General features: G+C 38.9%; 1 long non-coding RNA gene across 1 annotated transcript in view; it reads right to left on the minus strand.

The window, feature by feature from the left end:
• Window positions 1–17,147: 17,147 nt before the first annotated feature.
• Window positions 17,148–24,411, minus strand: part of LOC111098743 — a 48,380-nt gene continuing 41,116 nt past the window's right edge. The window contains exon 4 of the long non-coding RNA XR_005369164.1: window positions 17,148–17,254. This is a non-coding gene — a long non-coding RNA (uncharacterized LOC111098743). The remainder of the gene's footprint in view (window positions 17,255–24,411) is intronic.

Consider the following 24,411-nt stretch of genomic DNA (forward strand, 5'->3'; position numbering starts at 1 on the left):
CAAAATGACAACGCTAAAAAAAAAAAAAAAAAAAAAGACAATGCTTAAAAATGTAATGTTGTTTCGGGGTTTTTTTGCAAAAGGATTTAATAGATGCTCCACATCACATGTTTTCAGGGAAATGCAAATTAAAACAATGAGATACCATTATACATCTATTAGAATGGCCAAAATCTGGAACACTGACAACACCAAATGCTGACAAGGATGTAGAACAATAAGAATTCTCATTCATTGCTGGTGGGAATGCAAAATGGCATAGCAACTTTGGAAGACAGGTTGGCAGTTTCTTACAAAACTAACCATATTTTTACCATATAATCTAGTTATCATGCTCATGGTAGTTACCCAAATTAGTTAACTTATGTCCACATAAAAATTTGCACACAGATGTTTATGGCAGCTTTGTTCATAATTGCCAAAACTTGGAAGCAACCAAGATGTCTTTCAGTAGGTGAATGGATAAACTGCAGTACACAAAGAAAATGGAGTATTACCCAGCACCAAAAAGAAATGAACTATCAGCCCATAAAAAGACACAGAGGAAACTTAAATGCCTATTATTACATGAACAAAGCCAATCTGGAAAAGCTATATACTGTATAATTACAACTAGGTGGCATTCTGGAAAAAGCAAAACTGCGGAGACAGTAAAAAGATCAAATATTGCCAGGAAGAGATGAATAGGCAGAGCATAGAGGATCTGTTAGGGCAGTGAAAATACCCTGTATAATACCATAATGGTAGATACATGTCATTATGCATTTGTCAAACCCACAGAATATACACCACCAAAACGAACCCTAAGGTAAACCATGGACTTTGGGTGATCCTGATGTGTCAATTGTAGGTTCACCAGTTGTAACAAATGTACCACTCTGGTGATCATCGTTGATAGTGGAAAGGCTATGCGTGGGTGGGGACTGCAGTATATGAGACATATCTGTACTTACCTCTTAATTTTGCTGGGAATCTAAAAGTGCTCTAAAAACATAAAATATTTATCTTAAAAAGAGATATTAGGAGTCAAACATTTAAAAAATAAAGTAGAGCCAGTCTAATTGTCTACAAAATTGTGATATTCTTTTAATAAATGTACAATGCCAGGGATTTTTTTAAGACACAATGTAGCAATAGTATTAAGTAAGGATATGCATCTCAGCCAAAGGAGAGGTGGGCTCCTTCGTAAGGGTGCACTTTCTCCCTCAGATCAGGAACCACCAATATGTGCACAAACACTTTGGAATCAAAAAGCCTAAAAGAGAGTTTCAGCTGGATTGTTTTTGGTTTTATTTTATATTTTTTATACTTTATTTAAATTCAGTTTGCCAACATACCGTATAACCTTGCTGTTCACACAGGCATAATTCTACGACATAATTAGCCTCAAGAGTGAAGACCTTTCTGGGTCTCACTGAGACCAGGCAGGAATCATCAAGACTCACTGTTATTAATAAACAATGCTGACAAGCTGATATAAACCACCCCCAGAACTCCATGGTCCATGTTTACAGAGTGACACTCTTCATCAGTGTATTTCATTCCTTGACCAGAAGCCAGTGTGGTACAGGTACATTTCTCACTTCAGTAGAATACCTCAGCCTATTTCCAAACCTACTGATATAGCCTTCATAGTACAAGTACAAGTAGTTTGGGGAAGAAATACAAGTAGTTTGGGGAAGAAGAAATCAAGGGTATTAGCCAGTGAAGTGACTTAATTTTTCTTTTTATACTTTGTTAATGCTTAGAGCTTGAGCACTGTAGGGAAGTCTCTTCCTTTACAGATATTGTTGGCATGTGCACTCGTACTGAAGCTGAGAATTAATTGTTGTGAAGAAAATTTATCCATAACTGTTATAAGAAGTCTTATCAGTAGAAGGCAAGGCTCCTCTGTACTCAGTGACCTCAAGGATAATTAAAAACAAGAAGAGAGAACCAAATTCCATGTGATCAACATTTACCTTCAGTCTTCTCTTCTTGAAAAATCGTTCCCAGCAAGTCAATGACCATGGAAGCACTTTAGAGCAGATCATTTAACCCAGAATGAGATAAAGATTCTCTAAAAAGCTGAACAAACAAACTAAGCTGCTGAACATAAGGACAATTGAGGCTCATTCATAACTCTGGCATTGCCATCTCTCAATTCTTTCTTCATCTATAAATTGGTGCTCAAATTTAAAGTTGTAAATCCTGTTAATAATAATGCTACACAGGGCAGCCCGGGTGGCTCAGTGGTTTAGCCCCTGCCTTCGGCCCAGGGCCTGATCCTGGAGACCCGGGATCGAGTCCCACATCGAGCTCCCTGCATGGAGCCTGCTTCTCCCTCTGCCTGTCTCTGCCTCTCTCTCTCTTCCTCTGTGTCTCTCATTAATAAATAAATAAAATCTTTTAAAAAAATAAAATAAAATGAGAAAAAAATTTCAAAAACATAAAATAAAATAAAATAATAATGCTATACAGTGAGGAGAATTACATGTCCAAGTTTTTACCTCAAGGATAAATAAGGGTGGAGTTCAGAATAAAGAGAGGTTAAAGCTAAGTAAGAAATAAAAATTTAAAAGGTACATGAAGGTTACCCTAATTCTTACCTGATGAATTCCACATACTATTTATAGCTGAAAGGTGATCGTGAATTCAGCCAGCTATAACAGACTGGATTCTTGAGTCAATTAACAGGTATTTATTGAGCATATAATAATTGTCCAGCACTGTCTTATCCCTGGCTCTCAAGGAGTTCACAGACAAGTGATGTATCCAGGAACTTCAACTTGTCCTGTGCTTATCTTGCACTTTAAACACCATGAGTTTGTGTCACTATTAAGACACTGGCTCCAACCTAGGTCTCATACTGAATGAAATCCTAGTTCGGGATAGAATATTTCAATAGTCTACACTAGTTGCTTTAGAAAACTTAGAGCTGGGATCCCTGGGTGGCGCAGCGGTTTGGCGCCTGCCTTTGGCCCAGGGCGCGATCCTGGAGACCCGGGATCGAATCCCACGTCGGGCTCCCGGTGCATGGAGCCTGCTTCTCCCTCTGCCTCTCTCTCTCTCTCTCTCTCTCTCTCTCTCTCTCTCTCTGTGACTATCATAAATAAATAAAAATTTAAAAAAAAAAAAGAAAACTTAGAGCTGGTTTCCGATTTATTTTTGTCTCTTAGTTTGCTTACTTTTTAATTACTATGATTTATAACTAAGAAAATCACAGTTTAATTGGTTTAAGTTCCAACTATTGTTTTCCAGTTCATAGTCTGACTCGAAGTCTTTCTTGATCACTATATTGTTTTAAATAAGCAAGTTGCAAGATTCATTAAAAAAAAAAAAACCAACAAACTTTTTGCAATATTCACCCAGTCACCTCACTTTTTTAAAAAAGTGAATTAGTCTTCTTGGAATGCTTATCAATACCTTAAAAGAAAAGAAAATTCTGAAACTATCTGCTGGGTGCAAGACAGAATTTTCTATGCCAAATGAAAAGCTGGAGATACCATTAATTGGCTTAGGGAAGCCATGAGAGAATTTTTCTTCAATCATAACAGTTACTCCTGCGCAGGGCACACTCCCTATTCTTAGCATAAAAGCTTTCATTTCATCTATTTCCCACTAAAGAAAGTGTATCAGAATGCTAGTGAATGAGTAACATTACTAGGGCCAATAATCATTCCAAATGTCGAAGTAAATCAATCACAAATTTCAACATCTCCACAATAAATAGTACCATTATTTGCAATACACCGTGCATGTCGTCAAACACATTGTGTCGCAGAAGACACGGTGTTATTTATCCCTGAGCTGAGCATGTCTTAGATAGAAGTGGAAATATAAGACTGCCTCTATGAGGCATTTGGAGGGAGTGTTTTGTGTTGTTCTTAAGCTAGAATCCTGATGCGGATAAACCAGTTGAGTAAAATGAATAGATAATATCAAAGGAAGGTGGAAGAACTATAGAAGCAAAGGATTTAAGAGGGTAAAAAGAAATGGGGTCATCCAGGGCACAAAGGGGCTGGTATGCTTGATTTTGGTTGGAGTGTGGACACTCTGTGTAACAGCAAAGCAAAAGCATGGTACAAATAATGCAGGTGAGTGGACAAGTTGGTGATGTGATTGTTAAAAAGTTCCAGTGTGATTACTCCGGTTTTCTTATGGGAGTATCAGAGGCAATTGCATCAGCAGAGCATGAGGGAGGAAGACAGAGAAAGCAAACATACCAGGGGAGCATGGGAGAAACACCTGGCACCATGAGCAACCATTTGAAATTTGAATCCTCAACCGTCTGTTCAGAGGGACTTGCCCATAGATGAACATGTCACACTGGATGGTCTGCAGTTGTGCAGTTGACGTGGGGGGGGGGGGGGGGGCTGGGGGGCTTGGCAGTGAATCCTTTTCATTCTTTCTTTTCTCTGCTCGATATACTGGAGGCCTTTGTTATCTCCTGTTCCTCTACTTTTTTTCTTTCCATCTGAGCTCTCCTCTGTCTCCCTACTCCCAACTCTAGCCCCAGCCTTTTACATTTTTTAAAAGAAAAGCTTCAGGGAATATGTATTAAAATTTTCCTGATTCAACTTTTCTTACTCCTTCTATTCTTCCTTTCCCTTCCATGCCACTCCCTTCCTTTTCTGAGACTTCAAGGTAGGCACCTGCCCCAGAGGTCTGCAGGAGGGATAGCCATGGTGGTCCACAGAAGAGTGGCAAAGTCTAAGCAGGGGGAGCAGGGTATTCATGTGGGCATCATGAGTATACATCTTCTGGAACACTTATGTTTAAAAAAAAAATTCACTCTCTCAGATAGTGAGAACATAAATATGAGAGAAGAAGGTAAAATTATGGCAGAAAGCACCAATGCTCAGGAGAGTGCCGAATAGACAACAGCAGAGAGAGCCTTTGGAGAAAATGATGCTAAGAGTAGCTAACACATAGCCATAGATCCATTCCTTCTGGGGCACCCCAGTGGATACTGGGAAGCCACTCCAGGTATCTTGAAAGGTCACAAAAGAGCCAGAGGTTCCATGTAAGTCCTCCACCCCTTTCAAGAGTTGGTGCCACAGCCCTGCACCTTCCTAACTGAATGTACTTGGGGCAAGAGGCAAACGTCCAGGTCAAGAAACACAATTCACACAAAAAGAATGTTCTGAGACCATATGCTGAGGAGCTATAGCATGTTGGACCTCTGTGCACCAGTAAGGGCTGGTGGGGGACAGCAAGACAGCATTGGTCCTCAGACATGTCAACGGCAAACCTTTTCTTACTAAAAGAAGTCCCCTTTCAAGAGAAACATAACTGGAAAATATCACACTGCCCTCTGATTCCAGTAAAATAGCTTGCCAGGAGTATAATTTTCTCAAATTGCATCCATTTTTAAGACTAAGTGGAACACTTGGCAGCGGTTCTAAATGGTTCCCAAGACTAAACGTAGCTGCTATTTCTTTTGTGCAAACGCATCTTCCTTTAATGCAGCCACTACCGCATCCCTAACTCGAGAGCATCCCTCCATCCACCTCACACACCCCCGCCCCCACCAATCGGCCCTGAGAGACCCAGAAGAGCTGACACTTCAGTTCTGGAAATGCTCCCGCTCTCCCTCCGCGGGGGGGCCCGCAACCCAGTCCCAGGAGCAGTCCCAGACCGTCCACCCTCCCCTGGACTAACAAGCAGCGCCCGTGCGCCAGCAGCCTGCCTTTCACTCGCTCCAAATGAAGTAAATGATGCTTAAGAACTTAGGAAAGAAAACAAGACTAATTTTTTTTAGTTAAAATGACAGGCCGCCTCATTAGTCTCCATTTCTATATGACGTGCCCACGTCTGAGACGGCTCTTAAGCTCCCCAGCTCCCTGCAAACCTACCCCCCCCCCGAGCTCGCGGGCCGGGGCTGGCACTGGCCGCACACGTCTGCCCACGGCTGCCCACGGCTGCCCACGCGGCTGCGCCTCTCAGCCCCTGCCAGGCCCCGGGAGCAGAGCCGAGGGATGCGGGGCTGGAGGAGGCGGAGGATGCCTGCCCCTCTGTGTCGCCTCCCTCTTGGGCCGGGGTCACAGACGCTACCACGTCAGCCCAGCTACAGCAGCTGGCTGCAGTAACAGCCAACTCCAGTCTCTACGTTTTCCACACTCCAAGACCAGCCACCTGTGTCACCTTAAAGATGCCAGGACAGGACCCACAGAGTCCCTCCTCTGAGCCTATCGGATCTAATCACCATAGCCTCTCCCCTTTGCCCCCTGTTCCCAAGGGCTGGCAGCTGCTCCCCTCACTTACTGCCTCTGCACAGCCTCATTGTTCCCCCTTCCCTCCTCGGTTGTCCAGTGCCCACTTGTTTACATCCTCACATTAATTACCTCTGTGAAAATAGCTGTTGTCTGCTTTCCTTATAGGCCCTATCTGATACAATATATGAGCTAATTTTTTTTTCTGTCCTGAAATTTGTCTACACACAACAAAGGAAGCAAAATTTGACACCTAGTGGAACTTCCATAGTATGTGACTATTTAATTTTTTCAACAAACTAACAAACATCCTCTCCCCCCACATTGACAAGGGCAGAAAACACACGGATGTCATGGCTTCCTTTTCAATCGTGATTTTACTTATTATTGCCTGTCAGTGATGCATGATTTGGAAATGAATGTTAATGCTGAAGATTTCATTGGTCAAAAATATTTATACTACATAAAGGAGAAGTAATTCAATCTTGAGCAAGAAAACTTCAAATGCTCCTATATTCATTTCCTGGGGCTGCTGTAATAAATTACAACTTGATAGCTTAAAACAATAGAAATGTATTCTCTCACAGATCTGGATGGTGCAGAGGTCTCAAATCAAGATGCCAGCAGGATTATGCCTCTTCTGAGAGAATTGTTCTTTGCCTCTCCAAGCTTCTGGAGGCTATAGACATTCCTTGGTATTTCTTGTCTTGCATCTGCATCACTTCAGTCCCTACTGCTGGGGTCATAGTGCCTTCTCCTCTTTGTCTTCTCCTCTGTGTGCCTGCCTGTCTGAAAGTCGCTCCGCCTTTCTCTTATAGGAATACATGTGATAGAATCTACTGAGGTAATCCAGACAGTTCCTTTCTTCAAGGTCCTTAGTCAAACCAGTTCTATTACTAAATAAGGCAATAATCACAGGATCTGGAAACTAGGGCATTAACATACCTTCGGGGGGCCAACATTTAGCCTACCCTAGTCAACTCTCAGTGACTCTTATTTCTTTTATTGTCTTTCTTTTGGAATGGGAATGTCTGTGGCTGATATGCTATGTCTGTCCCGCCACTGTATTTGGGAAGCAGATAACTTGTTTTCTAGACCTTGTTTCACAGGTCTACATTTGGAAAGGAAATGTTGTTCCAAGGTGGCTTATACTTAGAGTCTCCTCTATGTCTTAAGCAGATGATTTAGATTATGAGATTTGGGACATTTTTAGCAATTGTGTTTATTTAAGATTTATTTATTTGAGAGAGAGTGGAGGGAGAGGCAGAGGGTGAGAGAGACTATCAGACTCCCTCCCCACTGAGCACAGAGTCTGATGCAAGGAGTCTTCTCACGACCCTGAGAACATGACCTGAGCCAAAAATCAAGAGTCAGACGCTTAACCGACTGAGCCACTCAGGTGCCCAAGCAATCATGTTTAGATGAGATTTTTGGACTTAGAGTTAATGCTGAAATGCATTAAGACTTTTGGAGATGTTGGGACAGAGAAAATGTATTTTACATATGGGATGAATATGATTTGAGGAGGATGAAATGTAGTCAGCAAAATTGTGGTCCCCAAAAGATAAGTCTACATCTTAGCCCCCAAAATCTGTGAATAGTTCCTTGTATGGCAGAAGCTGTAATTAATGATATGGAGAAAAGGAGCTTATTCCAGAATTTCCAGGTGTCTCTGAAAAGCAATGATATGTATCCTTATAAGAGAAAGGCAGAAGTTTTGACTCAGAAACACAGAGAAGAAGCCCCACAAAGAAAGCCAACACGATCATGGAGGCAGAGATTGAAGTGATACCAGCACAAGGCAAGAATCACCAAAAAGTGGGAAGAATCAAGGAATAGATTCTCCTCTAGAGTGTTCAGAGGGAGAACAGCCCTGTGGACAACTTGGTTTTAGACTTCTGGTCTCCAAAACTGAGAAAGACAGAAGTTATTTCAAGACATAAGTTTGTAGTAATTAGCCACAGCGTCCCTAGGAAAGAATACAGTTCCCAAAAGATAATCGAATAATACAATTGCAAAATGTGTTCTGGCAACATTGTTAAAATAAATCCAGATTTGAAAAAAAGATTAGCAGCCATAGGATTTTTACTTCTGTCTCCATGTGGAGGAGGGGAAGTGGAGTACAGACTCATTTGTCCTATTTCAAAATAGTTTTTATTTTTTTTTTATTTTTTATTTTTTTTTAAATTTTTTTATTTATTCATGATAGTCACAGAGAGAGAGAGAGAGAGAGAGAGGCAGGGACATAGGCAGAGGGAGAAGCAGGCTCCATGCTCCGGGAGCCCGACGTGGGATTCGATCCCGGGTCTCCAGGATCGCGCCCTGGGCCAAAGGCAGGCGCCAAACCGCTGCGCCACCCAGGGATCCCTCAAAATAGTTTTTAAAGTACAAAAGTTAGGGGTGCCTGGGTGGCTCATTCAATTATGTGTCACTTGGCTTCGGCTCAGATCATGATCTCAGGGTCCTGAGACCAAGACCAGGTCTGGCTCCATGCTCACCAGGGGGTCTGCTTAGGATTTTCTCCCTCCTCCTCTGCCTCTCTGCTCACTCTCTCTCTCTCAAAAATGTAAATAAATAAAATCTTTAAAAAATAATAATAATAAAATTTTTTTAAGTACAAAAGTTATTGCTATTAAGTTGAGTTTTTTAACTCTTGAAGTTATGTAAGAGTTTCAAGAATCAAAAGCACTTTAAAAATTAGTGCATCATTAAATTTATGTAGCCAATCAAATCCTTTTAATAATATCCCCCCTCCAAGAAAACAACATGCAGCTGCATTGACATTCACTGCCATGATATGTTTCTGCACATGATAGAATGCCAACCTCTAGCAATTCAAATCATCCCCATGGTATTTTCTGTTCACTACCTATAGATTTTCAACTTGAAATCTTTCAAATCAGAGAGTGCTATTACAAAATAAGTGAAAGAAATTGGAATATGGCTGTCTCCTTAATAAAAGAAAAGGGGAAAATTTCTAGCATTTATCTTAATGTGTTCAACAATTTAAAATCCTCTAAAACTGTTTTCTATTTCTTTTATTCATTGTGCTCATAAAAAGTAATTTTCCTAAAAGTAAAGAAAAATTGTGAAAAAAATAACAATTCACTTCAGAACATATTTTAAGTTATGATATCAGGTATTTCAAAACTTTTTAAAAGGATCTGGTATTATCATCCTGGGTTAAATCTAGAAATCATCTAACAACCCAATTTTCTGCCTTGCATGGCTTTTCAAGGAATGTAATTGCTAACCTCAGTTTTAAAACATTCTAATATTTTAGAAATATCTTGATTTCCCTAATACACTAGATCTGTCAACTGAAGAAGTAAGTAGCTTAAAATTTTGCTTTTTATTTTTTTAAATGCTGAGTGCTTCAAATATGATAGCACATAGGTTTGAGTTATCTTAATACTGGGAAAAAATATTTCTATCATATGAGAAATTATACTCTAATAAGACCAGAAGTCATTGGCTTCCAAAGTCTAGAAGCTCTGAGAGACTGAACCTCCTGTTCTGCTACCACCAAGCCTCAGTTATACGGCACTCTGGTCCTCAGGCATGGGTACTCTCCCCCACCAAAACATAGACAGACTATCCAGACCTGAGCTTTAAAAAGCAAATAGTAGGAATGGTGAAATATAGAAGCCTAGAGCCTAACAAGAACTTCTCATGGCTATGGAATGAAATACTTATGGGCAGTTGGTAAAGGTGGAGAGTTGATACCAGAGCTGCTGGAATTCTGAGTAGATGGGAGCCAGGGTAGCACCTAGCCAGATTGAGCCAGCACATTTGGAAAGGGCAAAGTTACCCAAAGTTTTCACAGGCCCAATAATATAGTTCCACATCAAGCCTTGAACAAAGTAAGCTGAATTTGAGTCTGATATCAAACTCTTGATGACGAGTAGGATATGTGCATGGTCTTAATGTCTCTTCACAGATTGTTTATTATTTGCAACTATAGAAAATTACAATTACAGCCTGGATAAATCAAGTAATCAAAATTATCACCACCTATGAGAAACAGATTCATGTAGCAAAGAATTAGAAAATGTTTAAGACAATATTTAAAGTAGAACCAATGGGATGCCTGGGTGGCTCAGCAGTTGAGCATCTGCCTTCAGTTCAGGGTGTGATCCTGGAGTCCTGAGATCAAGTCCCACATCGGGCTCCCTGCAGGAAGCCTGCTTCTCCCTCTGCCTATGTCTCTGCCTCAATCTCTCTCTGTGTCTCTCATGAACAAATAAAATCTTTTTTAAAAGGGTAGAACAAAAAAAAACTATAAAATAAATTAAAATGATGTGTTATAAAACATTAAGGAAAACATTGAAGTAGACATAAATAAATGGAGAACTCTTCTATGCTCATGGATAGGAAGTCTTCATATCACAAAAATATCAGTTCTCCCCAAATTGACTTATAAATGTAATGCATCTCCAATCAAAATGCCAATGAAGTCTTTTATAGAATTAGAAAAACAAAATAGTTCTAAAATGCCTATGGAAGAGCAAAGAGCCAAAAATTACACCTCAGAAGAGAAGAAAGGAGATTTGTCCTACCAGATATATAGACTTATTACAATGCTATACTAGAGAGGCAAAATGATATTAACATGAGGAAGGAAAACCTGACCAGGAGAAAAAAACAGAATCCAGAAATAAGCCCATACCACATATGGAACTTTGACAGGTGGTAGAAGTGACATGGTCACCCAGAGGAGAAAGGAAGGACAATGCAAGAAATGGAGCTAAAAAAAATTAGTTCTCCACATGAAAAAACTAAAAAGAACTCTTCACCTCACCCCAGACATCAAAGTCAGCTCCTAGCAGTGTTTAAAGCAAAACTTTCAAACTTAAAAATATATAAGTTACATCTTTCTGCCCTTGAGATATGGAAGAAGAGCTTCAACAAGAGAGAAAATTCCCAAATCGTAGAGGGGAAAAAAGATACCTTAATATAAGTGAAAAGTCAATCTAAAACATGTAGAAAATATTAATAGCATGTAAAAAGTAACAAAAGATTAGTATTAAAACATATAAAGAATCCCTAGAAACCAATAAAGAAAAATGAATATGAAATATGTAACAGGCAAGATACCAGCAGGTGTTTTACAGAAAATGAAACACCTGGGCAGCCTGGGTGGCGCAGTGGTTTGGTGCCTGCCTTTGGCCCAGGGCATGATCCTGGAGACCTGGGATCCAGTCCCACGTCAGGCTCCCTGCATGGAGCCTGCTTCTCCCTCTGCCTGTGTCTCTGCCTGTGTCTCTGTCTCTGTCTCTGTCTCTGTCTCTCTCTCTCTCTGTGCGTCTCTCATGAATAAATAAATAAAATCTTAAAAAAAAAAAAAAGAAAATGAAACACCTATTGAGAATAAGCATAAGAAGAAATCCTCAACAACACTGGTCACTCAGAAAATGCAAATCAGACACATAATAAAATATCATTTTAACCCACTTGATTGAAAAAATAAAGAAATCTGGCAATATGAAATGTTGGAGGTGATGGAAGTCAGTGTGATTTCTTTACATTTCCAGTGGTATATCAACTTTGAGGGACAATTTGGCATTCCCTTTTAAAGGTATGTATAACCATACTACGCTATAGTTCAGTAATGGTTCTCTGAGGCTATACCAAATTTTAGGAAAGAAATGTGAACTAATATGCATGGACACAGTGCTCATACCATGAAAATACTGTAAAATTTGTAAAATACCCATCAATAAATAAATAAACAGAGATGTTTATCATAATAAGGTGTTATTTTGAAAAAGTAAGAATTAGAATAAACTATGTCTACATGCAACAACATGAATGAATAACAGGGAGGTTGAAAATGACATGTCCCAGAAAACAACACTGAGTTTTAAGGTTAACGATATATTATTTGGCATCTAATATATGGGGTAAATACTTCTCAATAAAAAACCAGGGAGATAAAACTTAGGGTGGTATACATATCTACAGGCATGGAATAGGAGAGAAATACAGAAGTAAATGTAAGCTATTGATAAGTTTCTAGTTCTTCCATTAGTAGTGAATTTCAAGAGGTGGGGTAGGCATAGACTAGTGATAATCCTGTGTCACCAACCAAAAATTGTAATGATTAATAAAACTCTGTTCACCTGAGATGTTTTTAAGTCCTATAAAGTTCCCACAATATTCAGGGCATTCTATTTTAAAAAATGAATGTTTTTAAGATTCTTTTGCTTTTTTCCTATTCTTTCTATGGTTCGTGTTTGTTATTTACTGATAAGAGGAAGGAGAAAGAGAATGGAGAGCAAATGGGCAAACAAAAAAAGACATCTCCAAGTCTCCTCTGCTGCTTTTCTTGCTCTCAGAAATAATAATCACTAGAACCTCAGCATTTTCATATACTACATTCATAACTGCATCTACTTGAGAACAAACTCAAGAAGGTTCATGAGTTGTCATAACTCATAATTTTGCTCAGTTGTAAATTTGAATAACGTGTAGAGCACTTCTCAAATTGTAGGGTACCAAGAATGACTCCAAGTGTTTGAAAAAAATGCAAAATCCAAAGATTCTGATTCTGTAAATCTGATGTGGGGTCAGGGAAGCTATATCCTTAACAAGCCTCCAGGTGACTCTGTATATTTTAAGAAATACTGTGATAAAGAGTAAGTCCAGAAGTGGATGCCTCTCAACACAGCTATGCGGTCTTTTCCTTGTCAACAAATTTCATGGCTATATTATTAGTTGAGAATCTGAACTTTTTCAAATGGCCCTACAACATACCGGTGAATGTCAGTAGTTGAATATAAATTGAAAAGCTTCCATCTCCTAGCCAACAATGAGAATTTTAGGAATTATTTTAGGCTAACAAGGAAACACAGGAGCAATATGAAAAGGTGGCCAACTTATTGAATACAGAATGAGGAATACTTTCTGTTCCTGCAATTGTATTTCCCTCCCCACTCCTCCAATGGGACAACTTAGCACCCTTTTGGTGACTACTGAGATTTCTCCACAGTTCACAGCAGCAGCACTGTCCAGACCATGTATACTCGTATCCCTACCACATGTAGACTTGAAGGCCTTGGCCAAACACAATATACACAGCCTGACTATTGACTTCCGTCTGACAGTGACATCATCCAAGCAGTCCCAGCACTGTCCTTGGCCATAGTTCCTAGCTTTGCATTCAAGCCTGGATGAGGCAACCATTTCTATACCCCCAAAACTCCTAAGAAGCAAGCTTTGCTAGTCATCTCTTATAAAAACACACCAAAGTAATCTTTTCAGGGAATAGACAATATCCTGTACACTGCACTTTTGATAAATGGAAGAGTTAGTACTCCCTGCTTTCTACATCCTTAATTGTGTTTCTAATCTCTTATGTGCCTTGTTGACTACAGTTAACTCTCTTCTTCCTTTAATTAGGCATAATCTACATATTTACATTTTCATGGACAGGCAGGCCCAAGAGTATTTTTTTTTCAAGAGTATTTATATACTTATTGGTATAAATATTCATCAGTGGAATATACTGAATACTTGTAGTTGGAGTATCATTAATGATTGTCCCATATCACAGGTACCAAGCTGTTTTATTAGCCCCCCTCAATACAAGTGTAAAGGACTTCTACCCTTCCCATTAGGTCTCCTTTTCATAGGCTTACCCGGGTCCTAAAGTTGACTAAGAGGAGATGTATACGTGGGATAAACTATATAAAAACCAAGTCTTAGGCAATGACAGAGGTTGCTTCTGTTGGGTGAGCACCAAGGAAAGTACCAACAAAATGAAAGCTTCACATGCGCCATCTAAAACAACTACTGCAGTCCACATGTGTGGGCAAAGGCAGGTTGCCTCTGAGGAAATATGGGGAAATCTGTTGTCCAGTTCCCACAGAGATCCTGGATGTGCATATATGCCACTCCTTGCCTGTTTTGGACTGAATTGTGTCCCCCCAGATTCATATATTAAAGTTCTGAGGTACCCCCACAACTTCACAATGTGACTTAGAGATAAGGCCTAAAGAGGTGATTGGGTTGAAATAAGCTCAAATGTGCATGTAGTTAGCCCTAACCCAACCTGCCTGGTGTCCTTATAAGATGAGAAATCATAGATACAGACATGTACCCACAGAAGCCCCCCATGAGGACACAGTGAGAAGGCAGCCATCTCTAAGCCGAGAACAGAGACCTCAGAAGAAATGAACCCTGCCAACAAACTTGATCTTGGATGTCTAGCCTCCAGAACTGTGAAAAAAAATAAATTTCTGAGATTAAAGCACACAGTCTGTGATATTTTGTCATGGCAGGCCTACCAAATGAATATGCTGCCAGGTAGGTGCTTTTGACTGTCATGGGCAGTAGTTACCATCTTGAGCAGCTTCTCCAAAACCAGCTCCTCACTCCTACCCCCACTCACATCTCATAATCCTCCTTTGTCCTACTACACTCTTTCCTCACTACTTGTTATCCACTTCTCAGAGTCACGATAACAAAATAACACAAACTTTGTGGCTTAAAACCAGGAAGATTTATTCTCTCACAGTTCTGGAAATTAGAAGTCCCATGTCCAGGGGTCATCAGGGTGATGCTTCCTTTGAGAATCCAAGTGGAATACTTCCTTGCCTCAACCTACCTTTTGGGGGTGGCCAAAACCATTGGCATTCCCTGGCTTGTAGTTGCATCATGCCAATCTCTGCCTGGTCATCACATGGAGTTTCCCCTGTGTTTCTCTGTCTTCTCATGGTGCTTTTCCCCTTCTGCCCTTCTGATTAGCATACGAGTCATACTGGATTTAGGACCCACTCTAACGACCTCATCTTGACTTGATTACATTTACAAGGATCCTGTTTCCAAATAAGTTAACATTCCCAGGTACCGAAGGTTAGGACTTTAACATATCACTTCTGGAGGACATACTGCAACCCATATCATTATCCAACTCAGGAACAGTTTAGACTTTCAGTCTCAAAAATCCCATCTCTTTTCATTTTTCTTATCAAATTATTTTGTGCCATGAATTTCCTTCCTTCTGCTTCCTCTGCAATAGTCCCCACATTTTTCTAATGCTTTAAGACCTTCTGAAAAATAGTAACCCCCACAAAGTCTATAGTCTATCAAAGTCTATCAGAAGGATTTGTTTGTTTTTTAATCTGTTTGGTTTTTGTCTTTTGTTTTTCTTTCCAGTGCTTATTTCCCCAACACCCAACACCCAGAATAGTGCCTGGCACTTAGAAGGGTCCATAAACATTCCTTGAATAAGTGACTGGCTACAAAGGTTTGTGAGGTACTGCATTTTCTGACTTGCTCCATACCTGTGCTTGGCAAAAAGTCCAGAGCCAACTAATTCTTTAAATAGGAGGGTGGAAAAGTAGAAAATATAAAAAGAAAAAAAATCTTGATAGCTAAAAATATTATCCAGTTACATGCTACAATATGCAAGGATATATTTCCAAGATACACCAAAAAGATACATCAATAGGCAACTCAAATGATTATTAACATGTTAGTTAAAACCTTTTTTTTTAAGCTAGATAAGAATTTAAAATATGTGCTATCTCATGTAATATTAAGACTTCGAGGCCTTTGGGAAAGTCATTAGAGAAATCATGAACTAGATACCTCTGCATACCAGAAGTTGACTTCCTGAAACCTGTCTGCCACAGTAAAGACATACATCAGCACTGGAGTCATCTGACTCGGTAGTTGAATTTTGTGCATGTGTTAAAGCTTAGGACTAGGAGAAATAGAATAGCCTTATTTTCAAATATGACTTCAGCAGGCCTGATGTCAAATTAAAGATGTTGGAGGTAAGTGTTACCAAAAACAAAGACGGAGGAATCCTCAGCTATAAAGATCAAACAAGCAAACAAAGACCACCCAAGCTCTTCTTTCAACAGCAGAGCACACTGGGAAGTCAGCCCTCCCATCAGAAGATGTGATCCTCCTTACCAAGGTTTTCAATCTCATCCAGTTTCCTTACTATTATCACCTCTATCAGCACTGAAAATTATCCTTTCCTAAGTATCCAACAGTCTATAGAATAAGCATCTGCAAATTAAGAACTCAGTCTTTTTCATTGCTGAATGTCTAATGCTTTATATCACACCTAACATGTGCTATAAAGTTGCTCGATAAATCTCTGTCAACTGCTTGACTAAAATATTTAGTAGAATGCTTCTTAACATGGAAATCATGGACCCAAAGGAGACTGATAGTAGCATTATAAGAGAATCCCATCTGAAGAAACAATGAAAATCTGAATTGTTTGCAGATAGTGGGCAGCAAACTACATGAAAAATGAAGTGAGATACAGTTCAAAGAGTGATTTGAACACTATTATTTGCAAATTGCAATTCTTAGTAGAGTGGAAAAGATGGAATAGGAAAAAGGCATTGTGGTACCTTCAGGGTTTCATAGGGAAAGAGTCTGAGAGCCACTTACATTTCAAATATTGAAAAGTCTATACTAAGATATTATGTGCCCAAGTCACTACATTTATTTCCTTTATATAATAACAATAGGAAAAAAAGAAAAAAAAACCTATTGGTTTTATGGAGCACAGTGAAATGCTAATATTATTGCCATTTTACATATGAGGAAACTAAAGTTTTGAAGAGGATGAATAACTCCTCAAAGTCACAAAACTAGAAAGTAGAACTGGGCTTTGTACCCAGAATATGTAATTTAGTAAGATTAGTCAAAATCTTACTCCATGGTCAGTTCAGACCTCAGTATTCAATACAGTCATGGTATCAGGAGCAAGTCATCTAAATCATCTTATCTTTTCCTTTACAAGAATTTGGGTCTTGGTATATCACTAATGACTAAATTCCCATATTATTGCTCATCATTTTTCTAACTCTTTTGTTTAAACCATCTCAAAGCACATTTATTAATTGTGAATGATCAAATTATTAACATTTATACTCAATGCCAGATTGCAAATCAATGTAACACAATCATCTATATCTTCACTGAATTGTTGAAAATGACATTGTACATTATTGAATAGTATCTCTCAACTTGGTACTTTTTCAATCAAGCAATTACTTTCTTTATGCTATGGCATAGTGCACTCTCTGTTTCTGAAAAGAAAAAGAAAAAAAACAGAAGAAGAAAAGGATGTATTAGCCCACCCTAGAAAAACTAAAATACACAAAAAAATTAAAAATAAATAAGTAAATAAGAAAGCTGAGGGAGACATGAATATACAAAGTAAGCAGTAGTAGAAGGCAGTAATAACTTCTCTTCAGGGCATATAGCAAAGAATCACACATAAGGATGGAACACACTTATTTTTTTTCTTTTTTTTCCTCCAAAATAGCAGTTTTTATCTTTTAGGAATTTGTTGAATGTAAATACATGTTTTACATTATATGTTTCTCTATCTAGTTTATTTCCCACAATATTTTTTTAATTTTTTATTTAAATTCAATTAATATATAATGTACTATTGGATTCAGAGGTAGAGGTCAGTGATTCATCAGTCTTTTTTTTTTTTTAATGTTCATTCCTTTTTTTTTAATTTTTATTTATTCATGATAGTCACACAGAGAGAGAGAGAGAGAGAGAGAGAGAGGCAGAGACATAGGCAGAGGGAGAAGCAGGCTCCATGCACCGGGAGCCCGACGTGGGATTCGATCCCGGGTCTCCAGGATCGCGCCCTGGGCCAAAGGCAGGTGCCAAACCGCTGCGCCACCCAGGGATCCCGATTCATCAGTCTTATATAACAGCCAGTGCTCATTACATCACGAGCCCTCCTTAATGTCCATCACCCAGTCACTTCACCCTCCTACTCCTCCCCTCCAGAGACCCTCAGTTTATTTCCAATGATTAAGAGCCCCTTATGATTTGTCTCCCTCTCTGATTTCTTCTTGTTTTATTTTTTCCTCTCCTCCTCTATGATCCTCTCTTTTATCTTAAATTCCACATATGAGTGAGATCATATGATAATTGTCTTTCTCTGACTGACTTATTTCACTTAGCATAATACCCTCTAGTTCATGATGTAATATACTCATATTAAATATATCACATACATATCCTCAGGTTCTCTCCATGTCACCCACCTCCTGGGTCTTCAGCCTGTTGTACCATCATCACCTTGTACACCAATTCAAAGACCCAGAGCTGTGTGATTCAGCTGTCAGCAGCTGGCAAAGCCTGTAATCTCTGTCCCTTCAAATCACTTTTGACTCAGATGAAGTATCCAGTTACAGGACATAGAATTTGGATTCCTTAGCTGCACAATCTAGTGACAAACCCAAAAATATAGCTCTGTCAACACCCCATAGAGTTTACTTTAACCAGGGAAAGAAAAGAGATGGGTGAAAGCCAGTAGATAAATTTGCTTTGCTACAATTAGCTTTACTATAGTGGACCTTTTGAGGGTAAAGTACTTCTGAACATCCTGACAGGAGGCCTCTTGTGTGGCTCTAAGACTACCTGTGGCTTTCTGTAAAACAAAGGATAGCTCACTAATGCATCACCTTTATTTGTTTTCCTCCTTCTTCACCTAACTTCTCTTTTCTGTCACTCCATTGCCCTGGATTGGACCAATAAAGCATTAGCACCTAAGCTTCACTGCAGGCGCTATTTTCCAAGGATTCTGAAAACAGTCCTGTGTTGAGAGCTCCCAATTTAGTGTATAAAAGTGGGTATAAAATGAGCCTTCTAATAGTAGGAAAGATAAACACTTAGATGATCAACAGGGATCATGCTGCTTATTCATAAAGAACCCAGCACAATTTTTGTGCTCAATACCTAAGTCAACTACAAATGCCCAACATCAGCATTTTAGTAATGTAGCATGGCGAGGAAAAGAATGTTTACATGAGACTATTTTCCCATCTTTGAAGAGAAAATAATACAATTAATCACAAGTCCATTCTACACCATTTGTTTTTTTTTCTTATGAGGAAAAATAACAAAGCCAATCATCCAAGGTACTTAGCTAAAATTTAATTATCATTATTAAATAAAATCTAGGAAGAGACCATCGAAAAGTATTAACCATACCTTAAAATTCACCAGCACCCAGCAAACCCTGGACCTCATCCAGCTGCCTCTCTGTTGTCTAGCTGCCACCCTTCAAACTGAGAATAATAAGCTGAATTTCAAAACAGAATTATGCAAGTTTATTTGATTTCCTCTGCTTGCCTTTCATGAAAAGCATTAAAATGAAAATGGATTGGTAGAGATTGGTAGGAACAGTCAGGTGAATGCAAAATACTGCCATCAATCTCATTGTTTCACAAAGCAATGGGCACAGTGGAGACAACCAGGTTTAACAAAGAAGAAAAAATATTTCAGCTGTGGTCACCATGAAAAATGAGATATCAAGGAACAAGACAGCAATTTTGCACAGGGAAGGGAATGTACTTTCTTTCTAAAAAATCTCTAGGGAAATTGAAAATTGTAAGTAAAGAAATTAAGAGAAGAGATACTAAAAGAAACCTGATTTTTCTCCAGCCACCATAAAATTTCACCAGAACAAACTCATCAAGTCATAGTGATTACAAACCGGGAGGATTGCCACTTGTAAGAGCCATTTTTTAAAGATTTGTTTATTTATTTGAAAGAGAGAGAGAGAGAACACAGAAAGAAGAGAGAGGGAAGGGGCAGAGGGAGAGAGGGAGAAAATTTCAAGCAGACTCCCTGCTGAGCACAGAGCCCAAGTTGGGCTTCATCTCATGATGAGATTATGACCTGAGCTGAAATCAAAGAGTCAGATGCTCAATCAACAGAGCCACCCAGGTGCCTTAAGAGCCATTACAACAAGAGACTATTTTGAAAATGTTAAAAGACAAGTAAATGAAAATATTGCCTCAGTGCCATGAACTGTTTATTGAGCTTAAAGTCTTCCACTTTGATGCATTTGGCAAGTATCAATCAAAACCAAATGTGGATAAATAAGTCTATCTCTTGAAAAATTAGAAGATATAGTCAATATTTACCACTGGGATCTGCCTCTAAAAGTTAACAAGTAAAAAAAAAAATAAAAATAAAAAAAAATAAAAGTTAACAAGTAGAATCCTCCCTATTAAGAGAGACAGTATTATTAATACATGGTAAGACTAATATATAAGTAAATTGCCAAAATCCAAACAAACAAAAAGTTGCTCAGTAACTCTACAATTTCATTTATTTTTGCTGTATTTCAAAGATATAATCTCTTTAGCTCTATATTAGACACTCTGTTCTTGATTTGAGAAATTATCTATAAAACTGTTCCTACAATGTTACATTTTTAAGATTTCATTTATTTATTCATGAGAGATACACAGAGAGAGGCAGACACATGGGCAGAGGGAGAAGCAGGTGCCCTGCAGGGAGCTCAATGTGGGACTCGATCCCTAGACCGGGATCACACCCCAAGCTGAAAGCAGATGCTCAACCGTTGAGCCACCTAGGCATCTCAATGTCACTTTTTTAAATTTAAGTGTAGTTGACATATAATGTTACATTAGTTTCAGGTATACAACAAAGTGATTCAATTTTTCTTCTCTGTATATTATGCTATGCTCACCACAAGGGTAGCCATCATCTGTCACCTAATCAAAAAGATAAGAAAAAGCAAGTGTTGACAAAGATGTGGTTAAGAAGGAACCCTTCCTTATCCACTGTTGGTGGGAATGTAAACTGGGGAAGCCAAGGTAGAAATAAGTTTCCTCAAAAAGTTAAAAATATAAATATCATATGATTTGATAATTCCACTACTGGGTATTTACCCAAGAAGATGAAAACAATAATTTGAAAAAAACGTATACCCTGGGCAGCCCAGGTGGCTCAGCAGTTTAGCGCCGCCTTCAGTCCAGGGCGTGATCCTGGAATCCTGGGATTGAGTCCCACGTCGGGCTCCCTGCATGGAGCCTGCTTCTCCCTCTGCCTCTCTCTCTCTCTCTGTGTCTCTCAGGAGTAAATAAATAAAATCTTAAAAAAAAAAAAAAAAAAAATATATATATATATATACCCTAAGTTTACTGTAGCAGTCTTTATAATGACCAAGATATGGAAGTAATCCAAGTATCCATCAATAGATAAATGGATAAAGAAGATGTGAGATATATATATTCATATTTATATATACATGTATATACATGTGTGTCACACACATGCATACATGCATCCAATGGAATATTATGCAGCCATAAAAAGGATGATTTTTTTTTCTAGTTGTGACAACATCGATGGACCTAGAAGGTATTATGCTAAGTGAAATAAGTCAGACTGAGAAATATAAATATCATATGATTTCCATCGTATGGAATCTAAAAAACAAAACAAATGCATAAACAAACAAACAAAAAGCAGAATGAGACCTATAAATACAAAGAACAAACCTTCAACGTCACTTTTACTGTGCTCTAGCCACACATCCTATCTGTACATCCTAAGCTGTATCTATCTCTGCCCTCATCCCATGGTGATACTTGTAATGGCCTATATGCCAGGATCTTTAAAATTTCTAAACTTCTAGGAGAGATGATCTTTTAAAGAAAGCACCATTTCTCTTGCTTCATCAGAACTGAAATATTTTATCTTTTTCATTGTGGTCTTGCCTCATTTCCAGTCAGTGGATTGTGATCAATGAGGTAAATTAACGTTTATATAATTCCAGCTAATGTATATGATCCTTCCTAGAGAAAAGAAGAGTCTAACAATTTAAAAGTCAAACATTCTCGTCACCATGGAATGCAAGTATGAGAAAAATTTGGGTTAATTTTTATTCTTTCTAAATTCTTCTCCAGTTAAAAAACATGGAATTTTGCCCAGCTGACCCACGCACAGTGCCAGGCCTAGGTTAGAGAAACAATTTAATTAATAACATGGGCAAATAAAACAGAAGTTTAACCAGCCAGGTAAGGGATTTGTAGTGTCAGACTCTAGACCTCAAGTACCCACGCAGTTACAAAATTGAATGACCATACAACTACTGCCTAGCTCTTTCATTTCCAAGGTTGTTAGGCATAAAGAGATTTCAATACTTATTTTGTCCCCCTCAAATTGTCATCACACTACTAAATAGTAAGAACAGTCAGACAAGAAAATTGAGTTGTTTTTTCTAAGTAAAGTTAAGTGGACAGCAGCTGCAGGATTAATACAGTCCCCTGATTTATTTTTTATTTACAGATGCACATTTTCATTAGCTGGGATTTGAACAGAATGGATTTTTACAACAAAAGCAAAAGCCGCCCAATTCTGGCTTTTATACACAGATGGGCTTCTCTCTGTCTCCTTGGACAGTTTTGAGTGTATCTTCTTCCAACACAGCCCAGATGCATCCATTTGTAATGTTCAGCTTGCAGCCTCGAGGCAGAGTACATAATTTCCCTCCCTAATCTGCAGAGCAGATCTCAGATGCAATGTGTTTTCTCTAGATGCAAGGAAGTCCCAGAGAGCTGGGCTGGAAATGCAAGCAGAATTTGTTTTTCCCCTTCTTCCTATGTAAATCAAGGCATTTCATGCTTTAGGATGATTTCCTCAGTTATCTATCTATATCTGCTACTATGATTTCCTAAATGGCCTTAGGCTGTATTACTTCCTCTGGCCTTAGAGAACAATCAAATTTGTGTTGCAAGTGTCCCAGCCTGACTGTTCTGTTTGATCACAGTCATTAGACTATGCCTGAATGCTCTGAAATGTTTATGGTTTTGGACTTGGAACTACAATAGTTATAAATAACCACAGAGTCTCAAAATTCCTTATATGTGGTATATATTCTTACTGACCAGTCTTATTTGTTTTGGTGCCCAAGAAATGCTTGATAATGAAATAGATGCCCTATAAATATGGCAGAGAACTTAAAAATCTCTAATGGTTTAGAGTTAAGTGCCTGCCTTGGCTTTGGAGTTAGTGCTTCTAGGAAATCCCAAGGAGCTCTGGTTTAGAATTTGACTCCATTTTCTAACTGAGTCAGGGTAGCAGGACAGTATCCCCTACTGTCAAGAAATTTATCAGATGTGGTGCTCGTAGACTAGCTAAGACAGGAAAGAGGTATCAAAAAATTGATGATTTGATGGTGGGCATCTGGAGTGCTAGGTGAGGGCGACAGTACCTAGAGTCTTTGTGACTTGGGATCACAGATTCCAAGAAAGCCCCAATCCCAGGTCCGGTGCTCTGCCTTTTTCCCATTCTCATTCCTGACTTGACGCTCAGACAGTCCAAAGAAAGTTAAACAACTGGGGTGGCAGAAAAAGCCTTGCCCATTCCATATGTTTATCCATGTTCCTGTGCCTCCAAACACTAGGGAACTTGGTTGAAGAGTAAGGCAGGAACTAACATTTTTGCAAAGCAGCCCGGGCATGTTCCCTGGTGATGTTCACACTTGCAAGCTTCCAGTTCAGTACCTCACACACGGTTTTTCACTTTCCCCTGGCACATGCCTGTTCATGTTTGCAGATTGGTGGATTACCACAAGGCAAAGAGAAATTAACTTCAAATATGAAACTGTAAAGTGTTTACATGTTGTATTACAGTTGTTTTCCCAGCACGGTGGCAAGCAGGAGGACTTGGTAAAGGAAAACAGCAGCAGCCCTCTCCATGCCGAATGGGGTAAACGAGCTACAGTGATATTCCCACACACTGATGGTGGTCCTCAGTCCAGCTAACTAACCTGCATGAGCAAACACCTCTGCAACTACAGGGGTGAGGAAGCCAACTCTGTTCTCTCTCCAAGAGAGAGATATATATTAATAATATAGACCTATAGCTGTATTTTTGACACAGCTAGAAGCCCCATCCCTTCAAGTTTATACAAGGTTCCAGGAGAAGCTCTGTTCCGCCAGGTTTTCACTGAGATCATGCTTTCTAACAGTTCACCTGATCTCCAGAAAAATGAAATAATATCATAATATCACTCTCAGTTTCAAGAATGTGAGTGGTTAAGTCACCATGTAAAGGTCCCTTCTTATCAACCTCTGTGGAAATAATCCTCTTTGAACTTTACCTTCATTTTCGGTGCAATGTTTGTGGCATGGAATTTATAGTCAGTGTTGGGTACTAAGGTTTTATTTGTCCAATTTTTTAACTTAGCGCAAGTTCTTCTGAGATGCACCTCTGCTTAGCTAAAGCAATCACAGAATAAAAACAAACACATAAATAAAACGAGATTTTTTTTCACAGAAATACCAATACAGCAAAAGTGGAGGGAGTTGTGCAGTCCTAATAATAAAAGTCCAAACGGTAGTGATCTGCTTTGTAGCATGAAATAAAATGTATTTTCGTAAAAACATGAACACTG

The sequence above is a fragment of the Canis lupus genome, chromosome 14, assembly GCF_011100685.1.
Source record: "Canis lupus familiaris isolate Mischka breed German Shepherd chromosome 14, alternate assembly UU_Cfam_GSD_1.0, whole genome shotgun sequence".
Classification (NCBI taxonomy): Eukaryota; Metazoa; Chordata; class Mammalia; order Carnivora; family Canidae; genus Canis; species Canis lupus.